This window comes from Lissotriton helveticus, chromosome 5_1 (assembly GCF_964261635.1).
Source record: "Lissotriton helveticus chromosome 5_1, aLisHel1.1, whole genome shotgun sequence".
Classification (NCBI taxonomy): Eukaryota; Metazoa; Chordata; class Amphibia; order Caudata; family Salamandridae; genus Lissotriton; species Lissotriton helveticus.
This window is the reverse complement of record NC_136065.1, coordinates 756,151,085-756,162,198: the sequence shown is the minus strand read 5'-3', so window position 1 is coordinate 756,162,198 and position 11,114 is coordinate 756,151,085. Positions and strand designations below refer to the sequence as shown.

Sequence of the window (11,114 nt, the reverse complement as noted above, 5' to 3'; positions counted from 1 at the left end):
ATATCTTGTTCAATGATTACACCTGTATAGCCCTCTTGGCTACGTTTAAAATGTGACTCCAGAAATCCGGTATCATGAGAGAGACTCAGCCTCCTGGGTCAATTGACTACCTCGCAAATGGCATGAATAAAAAAAGGTTGGGCAAGAGTTTTGTAGTCTGAGATGAATGGGAACAAAATACAAAAAAAAGAGCTTTGTATGTATGTTTCCTATCATGGACGGCAGGCCCGGGCACACCATTTTTATCAAGTGATGTGTAGAAAAAAACGGTGGTAAGAACTTAGCATATCCTTGCAGATTTCGGAACTTAAATTGTGTGATTTTTGGCAAAGTTGATGTTTGTAAGATATTTAGGGTAAGAAAACATAGTTGGATCCACTCATGTCACACCACCTTCAACTCTCTTGGGTGTCTAATCTTCAGAAATGTCTGGGTTTGGTAGGTTACCCTGGGTAGCAGACAAGTCAGGGCTCAAAAACTTTAGCTTGATACTTTGCTAGAATATGTCAATTTGCAAGTTGTACTCTTTAGGTCTCCACATAACATTTTCAGGTTTTTCCTATTGCGGTGTACTATTTATTAGGAGTAATGTGGAAATGGAGGTTCAGGTTTAGTGACCTAAAATATCAAAATGTTCAAGAACTTTAAGAATCATTCATTGTAAAAAAAAAAAATGTGCATGTACAGAGTGGAAATTAAATATTAAAAAAGGACGGTTCATTCTTTTTAATTGTTACAAGCCTTTTTATACATCAATAAGCACCTTACCATTCATTACCAACAACCTCCTTTTGGCTTGGCTTTGAAAGCATGATGCCCAGCTTTTCTAAGAGACATACGCTTTAACATTAACACACGAACATGTTAGTGTATCTATAAACTAGGCATGTGTTTCAGTTTCAGAGCTGATAATTAATATGCTTCAGAAGTGCTGAGGTCAACTCTTTGTCCTCCCGCCCCTCATTTGCGGATCTGCCATCCGAGACCCCATCACTCCTTCTACTATTAATAAACACCAGTATGCCTCTGCAAGCGAAAACCCCTAGGAGTCAAATTCACTGCTCTTTGCATCAGCAGTTTGTGCTGAGCAGAGGCTACCGTTTGGACACCATCTCCCAGACGTGTGCCTGCTTTCTTCTCGGGAACACGGGGCTCCCAGGATTCCAGCCAAAACAACAAGAAAACAGCACCAAAAGCGCACGCTGGTCTGCAAAGAACCCTAGCCTGACCATTTGACCTCACAAAGCAACAGAAAGGTAAGAGCATCGTCATTACAGCACGGTTCTGTTGATTTAATGGGGCCTTGGGATTCATTATATGGCGTTCAAAAGTAATATTCACTTAGGATGAAATCGAAAGAATAAGGACAAACGTAGACGGCTTCATCATCCTCAATAACTTAATTTGATTATCAATACTAAAATATTAAAATATAGGGACAGTAATGCATAGCATCCACCCACTTAAAATGTACATATACAAAACAAATAGTCGATGGACACCAAAATGTTTAAATTCTGATGAGGTCTGCTGTGGGCTTTTCCATTAAACGTTGGTGGCTTTAGCAGCAGACCTGTTAAGGCTTGGCATAAAATCCGCTGAGCGCGCATTCTAACTTTGGACACGACGTGCCTTTTGAGTGTGCTGCAGGGGGCTTTAGGAGGTAACATGAACCATCCCCGAGTGCTTCTTCTGTTCATGAAGCCTGTTGCATGGCTTCCCATGTCCTGCGCCTCTACTTTGTTGTGTGCTCTAATACCGGTGTTTTCCTGCACCCTTGCAAGTGAGGGTTTTAGTGAAATGTCTTAGTTTACTCAAGGATGAAAGTTTCACCCCATAGGCCGGACTCCTTTCCGTACTTGCCGTGGGATTAGGTTTAAAAAACGTATTTTAAGTTTATAACATTCGAGATTAAAACGCATCGTGAAATCATGACACCTAGGCATGTTGAAAATTGGTTTGGTTGATCTGAAAATCCGCGCCAATCCGAGCTGAGCAGCGGATAGTTATGCGGTCCCGGTGCACTGGTGGGGAATCGAAGAGATACGCTGCATGTGAAATGAGTAAACAGAGTGTACGTCAGTCCATTCACATGACTGGCTAGTTGTGCTGGGTTCGAAGAAAATAAGTTCAGATTGAGCTTCTTTAAAAGACAGTCTGAAGCTTAATATAAAACAGCTAATCCATGACTCGAGGATCTTGCCTTTTCTTACCAATGAACATTGGTTGCATGTGGGCGTACCACGCTAGATTGTCCTTACCTTGTACTTGTGGGCTGTGTGAAAGCAGAAGAGAATTATCAGAGAGGAAAGATTCATTCAGACATCAAGGTCACCTAGTGCTTGTGTTCTACCAAAAACAAACTTGGGCGCTGTCTGGATAAAAGTGTCGAGAGTCCTGCACAGAGGTGTCGACTACGGACCCTTGAAAGAAAGATAGTCAAAGCCTTATAGACCATTGCATGCAATTTGGATCACCCAGCCTGGACTCGATCCAAGTGTCACTTGCTGGGCCCTGGTCACAGGATTGCGGTTTTCTCGAGTCGGGCAGGGCCCAAAGCGAGGTCTTTCTGACACCTGAGACGGTTCCCTCGTTCTAATCTTGGAGGAGGTGTGGTCCTCGCGTTGCCTCACTGTGCCAGTCTAGTTGCTACAACAGAGTATAAAGAAGCGACTCCCGTGTTCTCACCGCCATTCGTGACCTAATGAAAGATAGATAAGTATTAATACCACCATGAAAATAACAAACGCAAACATATTGCGTTAGTAACATGCCTACTGGCTATCACTTTAGTTGTGGCAGTCATACTTTTGAAACTTGGAACTGGTGATTTGGCGAAATGTTGTTGCCCCATTATTTCCTGTAAAAACACATCTTGCTTGAAATATTTGAGTGGAGGGCTGGCACTTGTCCTAGTTCATCACACTACTTCTCAGTTTTGAGTTTATAGGTATGATCATCTAGGTTCGCTCTATACAAATACTACATACACACATGAATAGATATGCACTCATTCTAACATAAAATAGGCCAGACTAAGGGAACAACAACCATTGTATAAAAATGAACATGGTGCGGCAAAAGCAGTTGACAAAGCATAAGAAGTGTGAGGGGAATGAGTATTGAGAAAAACAAGGCAGTTTCGAAGATCTCAAACATTTTACTGGTCACAAATGTAACAGCTGACTCCTAAGTGAGTGGAGTGGAGTGCATTATATTCTCACTTTTTCCTTACATAAGTACAACCCTCAGACAAAGCTGCAGTCGTCAGTATGACTTTTTTCTGCCTCACTCATGCAGGAATTAGCTGAGGTAAAATGCTTTCTGAAACACTGAAATAGTGTGAGGAAGTGGGCAAGGAAAGGAACAGCACATGTAGCATGCTACTCGCCGAAAAAGCACTTCAACACCCCATCAAGGATAGAAAGCGCAAAATAAATGCAAACCTTTTTCCCGCTTCTATCCCTCCACTATCCTGCTCAATCCAAATACCTGACTAACAGCTACCACTCAAATTACTTTCATATTTTCACTATACTAATTCACCACTAATACTTTATTGGTTCCAGAGTAGCATGCTGCTCGCCAAAAAAGCGCTTCAACACCTCATCAGGGGTAGTAAGCACGCTATAAATCCATTCACATTACAATACAGTGGGAATGTATTAAATTAGGCAGGGGTGTCAAAGAACTGATCTTAGTAAAAATTATCGGTCAAAAAATGTGGCATTATGGGTTATAGTGATAGTAACATTGGAAATGAGAATATAATGTTAAGGAAGTGGAGCTTTCTTAAAGATTAAGTTTCCTCGCGGGCCACGATACAGCCCGTGGTGCCTCCCCCTATTCTTCAAGCGTGTTGCGGTGCTGCACAGTGGCCCGCTGTTTCCGTTTTGGCATCGTCGGTGCGTGCCGCGACGCAGCAGCCCGTTATTTCACAATTTGAATGACAGGAATGCCGCAGCTCTTATTTTGGAGCTGCGGCTTCTTATTTTCACATGTTGGGGCACTGTATTCTTACCTTTCTTTCACTGGATATATATTTCTTTCTTCATGTCTTCTTTGGGGCCATATTGCCTTCCCATGTTTCCATAGTCTTCTTCCCAGAAGGCCTTGGGAAGTATCTGCTCTACCAATTCAAGATAACGACCTTCCTATTCCGTCCACTGTCCTTTTCCTTATCGAAGATGATGGTTACTTACTTCCTGTTTGGTCACTTTATGTTCCTGTTTTGTCATTTCCTGTTTGTCGGTATTTAACCCCTTCTAAGCTGATGACGGCCCCCGACCGTCATGCATCACAGTGGAAGTGTGCTGATGACGGCTGGGGACCGTCATGATCCCGCCCACTCTTCAAAACGGCCGCACAGCGTGAAAATTCACGCCGCATGCAAGGGGTTAAAGGGCTGGATCATTCATTCCCTTGCGTTGCAACAGTCTTCGCTCTGGCTGGTATGTCCTCACTCCTGTTGGTATCCTGTTCTCCTGCCTGGTGTATCTGTGATTCCTGTTGGCCTACCTTGTTCCTGATTTAGAATTCTATTCCAGTTCGCATTCCTGGTCTTCTTCGTCTACTTTTAGGTTTCTTTCATTCCTCTTAATTCCTGGAGTTTCCACTTCCACCAGAGTTTTTCCCTACTGAGTTTTTTTCTCTTGGGACTCCTTTTGGAGGGCACGGTCTGCTTTGGCTATTTCATTGTCAGCTGTACCGTGGCTACCAGAAGGGGTCGCCTTTACCTTGGACAGACCAGAACCCTGAAGAACCGAAGTAGAGAATCTCTCCAACACGCCAGAGCAGATAAGAACATTACAAGTCTTTACAGCAGGCAGGCACGATCCCTCCCCTAAGCTAATCACAATGCTGTAATGCAGCGTTGTGAGTGGTCTGAGCGCTGGCTGGAGGAGTGGGCATGTTCTCCACACAGGCTGTGATGCAGACTGCATGGAGAAAAGGGACAGTGTGCACAACTGTTTTGGGAGGCCCGAAAGGGCCAACCAAACAGTCATTGCACACTTAGGAGTGGGCAAACCACTCCTTCCCTGCTTTACAGCCCTGCCCCCTCAGCAAGGCTGCCGCAGAAGGAGGAAAAAATAGAAATGATAATGACATTAGTTGTTCACATTTTATGTTTTTTCCTTTATTTTGCTGCTGCAGAATAGTGGGGCGATGCTACTCTGCCTTAGCGGAGGATCCGCCACTGTGAAAGAAGTGAGTCGAAAATGAAGACATCCTAAATAAGAGACAAAATGACGGCGTAAGAAGGGTCAAAGATTTAAACAAAGAAAGGTCGTACAGTGTGGGAAACTGGACATGAGGAGTGAGAAGGAGAACCAGAAAGACACGTGTCTACATTGAACTAGATAAGAGAAGCCAAGTAGAAAGCAGATAAAAGAGTAATACAAATAAACACAACAAAGAAACTGAAATTGCGGGCCAACTGAAGAGACAGTGTATGGAGAGAAGAGAAAAGCACTGAAAAATTGTTTCTTTCTTTTTTTGAAGATTTATATAGCGTGAACTCGACCCAAAGGTATTGGAGCACTTTACATGAGCACCTGTTACGTTACACAAGGAAACATTCATTTTTGGCAGGCATGGAAGTTTAAGTGATTTGGCCAGAATCACAAGATGTTGTGTCGACGCCGAGACTCCAACCCGGTTCCCCAGCTCCAAAGTCGGCAGCTCTGACCTTTAGTCACATCCTCTCCCCTGAAATGTGATGAAAGGAGAATATTGAAGGGTAGCCCCTTGTAAAAATGAAACAGAAATTGAACATGGAGCTATAAAATAGAGACTAAATAATACAGAAAAATAGTTGAGCCAAGAAGATGCAGCACACGTCCAAGTTGGAACAATAAGGAGAAATGAAAACGTTTCTCCTCGTTACACCTGCCTTGAGGAGGTGTAAGGTTTCATTGGGTAATCCCTGTCTACGAATGTTAATACATAGGGATCAGCATCAAAACCCATGGGTTATTCAATCGGAGCAGGCATGTACCAGACACACAATACCCCCTTGATACAAAGTAGCACAAAGTAACTCATAGCGCAACTTTGCTTTCCTTTGAGATACTTTCCAATGCAAATCCTGGTTTATATTGGATAGTAAATCCCACTCCAACATTTTGTGTTGGGTTTTCAAACATGAAAAGTTCAGTTGCAGAGTTGGGGGTAAAAGAAGAAAAATGTGAAGAATTAAAATTTAGAGAAGAGCATTAAAGTTAGTCCAAAGACAGTGTAGACGAAATAAGACCTTTTTTTAATGTAAAATAAAGAGACTGGAGAGGAAAGGATGGGCTGTAGTAGATGCCCTTATGGGCTGGTTAAGGATCACAACACTTTGTGGATGAAAAGAAGACACAAATCTTTGCTTTCGTGCATTCCATAATTATAGACAGTATAGCGATTAGAGATTGTGGTATGATCAAGTAAGGAATGATTTCCCCCCCCCACTTCGCACAATATTCTACATGTGGCAATGGGAACAAGACTAAATTAACTAAGGTTGGGGAGGTTTCTGAAAGGGCTTAAACGCTGGACGTTGAGATGAACAAATGAATGAGCAAATACATAAAAGTGATATAGTTTACAGGGGAGACACCAAAATCTGCTAAAGTCAAAGTATAAATAATACTTTTACCACTTGAGTGTTCAAACATAGGAATATTTCTGAGCATTCAAACATCAGAATATTTGGCATGTTTTTGATCTTTTCAGGAAAATAATTGCTCTGCTCCTAAATATGGACCTGTTATTTGATCATTTTTGACTAAATGTTAAAGGAGTGAAGGTACAGTTGTAATTTTAAAAGTTGAATTCCAGTGTATGCTCTTTTCGCCCTTTATGAATACAAACTTTCTCACCTTAAAACATAGATTGTTAATTTCATTCAGTATAAGAGTTTACAATCATAAAGTGTTTCAATCTCAAACTTTACACTTTAAAGATCATTTCATATCCTACACCATGCTGCAGAACTATAGTTGTCATAATCCCGCACCGACAACCCTTCCAAATGTCTCTTATTTGTTTATTCAAATGTTTGAAAAGCACAAGCTTTGGAGGGGCAACCCCTTTGAAGTCCTGATGATATGTTGAAATCAGTCCTAAAGTTAAGCAATATAGTTACCATATTGAGACACACCCCAAAATGTAGAGCTTTGGGAATCTTATTTGACATTGCATATTCAGTCTTTGCCCAGAGCTGAAATGCACTTAGGATGCCCAGTCAATTTTTTTGAATCATGGTAGTTCTAGTTGCTTTCAGATGCAATGGGAAGGCCTCTTTAAAAAGGTTTGACTTGAGTTTTCTCTCAAATGCGTTAATTCACTCAGATAGGTGCTTTGATAGGGTTGGGACACTCATAGGGCAATCATATTCAGTCTCAATGACATGGGTTCTTGCCCGCAGTGCTCTAAAAAAAGGGAGATAGACCCAACTTCCCCAATTTCAATCCTAGGATTGAGCAACAATATTTATCACTATGAGGCACACAGAATTTGTATCATATGTCAATACAATACAATACACAATGCAATGTAAGAGACAAAGAAGACATCTATTCTTGGCTGTAGATTTATTTTTCAGTACTTTAGCCTCTTGTTTATGACCTCTTTTGAACTGTATCCAACACGTGTTTCGTTGTTTGGGGGAATGTCCCTACAACTTCATCGAGTTTATTCAACTCATTAGTCCTTTCTAATCAGTCCTTAATTCCAGTTATGAAATCCGACCCGGAATATCGAGTATATATCACAGTAGTCCAAATATAGTAAATAATGCAGTTCCGTAATGTGTCATCAACTGAATCAAGCAGTTACCACAAACACAGGAGAGTCCTCCCAAGTGGATATGTAAATCATGTCAGAGTGAGCTTCAGACTGGTGTCAGGAGGTAATAAAGAAGAGGTTAAAGTACCGAAAAATATATCTACTGCCATGAAAATACATCTTCTTTGTTTCTTAAATTGTGTATTGCACTTACATATGATACAAATTGTGTGTGTCTCATAGTGATAAATATTCTCTTGAATGCTGCCAGATTTTGGTTGTATCATCTGAGAACTGTGCTATCATACTCTGGATCAAAAAGCTTCCATGGATCTTGCAGTTGAATTCTGGGCTGCAACAAAGAAGGGCAACATTGATAGCCAAGGGAAGAGTCAATACTTAAGACTCTACTTTCTGAAATACATTCAAGACAAACAGTGTATGTAAACATGATAAATTTAGGGCCTTATTTTGAGTTGAGTGGAAATCCACCAAAAATCAGAAGATGCATCATCTGCCAAACTCATGGCTCTCATAACGTATGTGGAGTTGGGGGAACTGATGTGTTTCCTGTAGGGAAGATTCAGCTGGATCCACTGCCAGAAATGCCTTCACTCTCATGTACCGGTAAGAATGGCATTATATGAGGGGCTGCTCTAAATGGGGCAGCATCTCCCACATTTTTCCCGCCAGCCTATTTCAAGCTGAGATTTCCATGCACACAGTTGGGGGTTCTTGCATGAAACATGCAGAAATGTCCCTCACCACCTGGGAGAAAACTCTCAGCATTTGTTTTTCAAAGACGTGTCTTGTTTTTTTTTTTTAAAAGACAAAAAAATTATGTTCGGCCCACCATGCTACTATGAAGTGGTCTGTCGATAGTTAATCTTTTTTTCCAAAAAACAATCCTGCCATGTTGGTGGATGCACTTTCACACAAAAAATCTCTGTCATAGGTAGGGAACTTTAAATGGGTTATTTTATCTGCTACTCCAGCTACTTGGAAGCCAACCTCATTGTTTATCCTGGCTACTGCAGCAGAAATTGATCTTTGGTCAGATCATGACTCATCACAACTATCTTATCAGGGTTTGTGGTAAAAATCTCTAGGTGTTCCTGTTCCTTGGCATATTATGGGATCTTGTTTTCGTCTGTTCTGATCCTTAGTTCATTCCTGACTCAAAAGGAACAGCTGTTCCCTTGCCAGCACCGCATATGTATGTAACTTCTTTTCCTGACATCTTTATTGCCCAAAATTCATTTTAAGTATCTATTCAGAGATGGTCTCCAGTTTGCCTTGTGCCTTGACACATATGTGTCTGTTCCCAGTTGCTTGCTGTCCTATCTATAGCACTTCAGGCCCAGCCATTTTCTAGATGTGCTTTAGGGAACTGAACTATTTAAAGCAGGAATATTAAAAGGGAAATTTATAAGACAGGTACTTTTGTCAATTTATGCTCAGACATTTTACTGCATCAACAGATTGACAGATTACAATTTGTTTCTCTGCATTCATGCCTGCATTAGTGAGGTTCTTTGTTTGCTACTTACCTTTATATATTCTTTATATAAACATGTCTGATATGTAAGCATGATATTAGAATCCAGAAAATGAATGTTACCAGCCACTTTGAAATTTCATGGTCTGCGGAATTGCCACAGAGCTGGTACATATCACCAAGAGAAATGTCTGGGTGAAATTCTAGGGCAAAATGAGAACCTAACAGGGGAATAGGGTCAAGTAATACCAATTCCCTGGTAATTACTCATTTCTAAGTTGAACCTCCCAGTTCCACTTGTAGTACCCAATCGAACCCCCTCCCAAAGTTACTGGTACTTTGTGTCTGTAACTGTGGGTGGGGAGGGAGACTTAAAAGGCTGAAACAAGGTGAAATTGGAGGACCTCGTAATGCAAGCCACTGTGTATAGGAATTAGCACTAAAAATGTATAACACAAAAGTCTTAGGTTCAGCTACTTATGGAGCAGTACTGTGAGGAAATGGGAACACCGCCTGTGTCTCTGCGACCGAACATTGTTTCATAAGATCTCTTTTAAATCTCCCAGCTTGCTCTCAACTGACTACTATCTTTCTTGATCCGGCGCATAGAAAAAGTGCTCACAATTCAATCACTTAATGTTCAGGTACCGTTTATGGATGACCAAGGAGCTCAACCCCTATTGAGTAGGACTTAGGGATAGTATGGGATTGCCCAGGGTTAGGAAAATCCCATGGTTCTGCTTCCTTAGGGAACTATTGAGAAAATAGGGGATGGGGGAGTATTGGACTGACCTGGAGGAGATGTCCTCAACCACGAAAAGCAGGGTCAAGGACTCTTTTGGGAATTTATTATGGTGAAAAATGTGTCTATCCTACAGGTTCACTCACTCAACATTTCTTAGATTTTAAACCCTATCCACTTTTTGAAGACGCCATTGATGAGATTGTTTTGCCATTGGCAGGGACATTGTTTCTTCAATTTAGGTATAAGACTCACCCTACCAAAGTGTTCTGTAGCAAATGGCGCAACCATGTTCTCTCTGATGTCATATGCAGTGCATGTAAAGGACGTTCCAAATCATTAATCCACTTGTTATTCTTTTGCCCTTATTATGATATTCTGAGGTCTAAGTGGATTATCCCCTTGTGTAGGCTCACTTGTCCAGGACATTTCTTACAGGTGCTCGGAACACATAGTACAGATACTAGAAGGGTTGTGGTATTTGGATGAGCTTAATTCTGGATGGCCCTGTGGATTAGACGCTCAAAGTGTCCTTTGTAATATTCCTAGGCTATAGTTTCTAATAATATAAGTTTTTATTATAAATGGTATGTATTGTTTTATATGGTTTTATATTGATACAGGATTTTAAGTTTTAAAATAGGATGATGTACTTTTTTGTCTACTGACCCCTCGGTTTTTATATTTTTTGGAAGACAAATATTGTATGCTAAATTATTTTTAGTGTCCGTAATGTATGTATGTAGGGTCAGAGATGTACTTTAGAGGATCTTTGTGACTGACAATCACGTTATGATGATGGTATAGGAATTGGCATACTAGAGCTTCTAATAAACCCGAATAGAAACCTGCTCCAAATCTTAACTAGGCATCCACCTCAACTCAGAATGAAAAAGTTTTAGGTACAGTGATGGACAGAGCCATTGAAATTCATTTAGCAGAGCTGGTCCTGGTCCACGTCCTCAAAGAATTGCATTTTGGCAGAATGAGAGACTAAGCCAGATCTCCCTTGAAATCTACTGGGGATTATGAAGAGTCAGCTCCACCTCCCCTTCTAAATAATTCGAGCACAACAGATTTTTGAACTGTGCAACCTGAAAATGT

At 41.0% G+C, this 11,114-nt stretch overlaps 1 protein-coding gene across 1 annotated transcript in view; it reads left to right on the top strand.

Moving 5' to 3' along the window:
- Positions 1 to 1,073: 1,073 nt before the first annotated feature.
- The window catches only part of MYOZ1 (myozenin 1), a 516,347-nt gene continuing 506,306 nt past the window's right edge, over positions 1,074 to 11,114 (top strand). The window contains exon 1 of the mRNA XM_078643228.1: positions 1,074 to 1,256. The gene's annotated coding sequence lies outside the window, so the exon portion shown is untranslated. The remainder of the gene's footprint in view (positions 1,257 to 11,114) is intronic.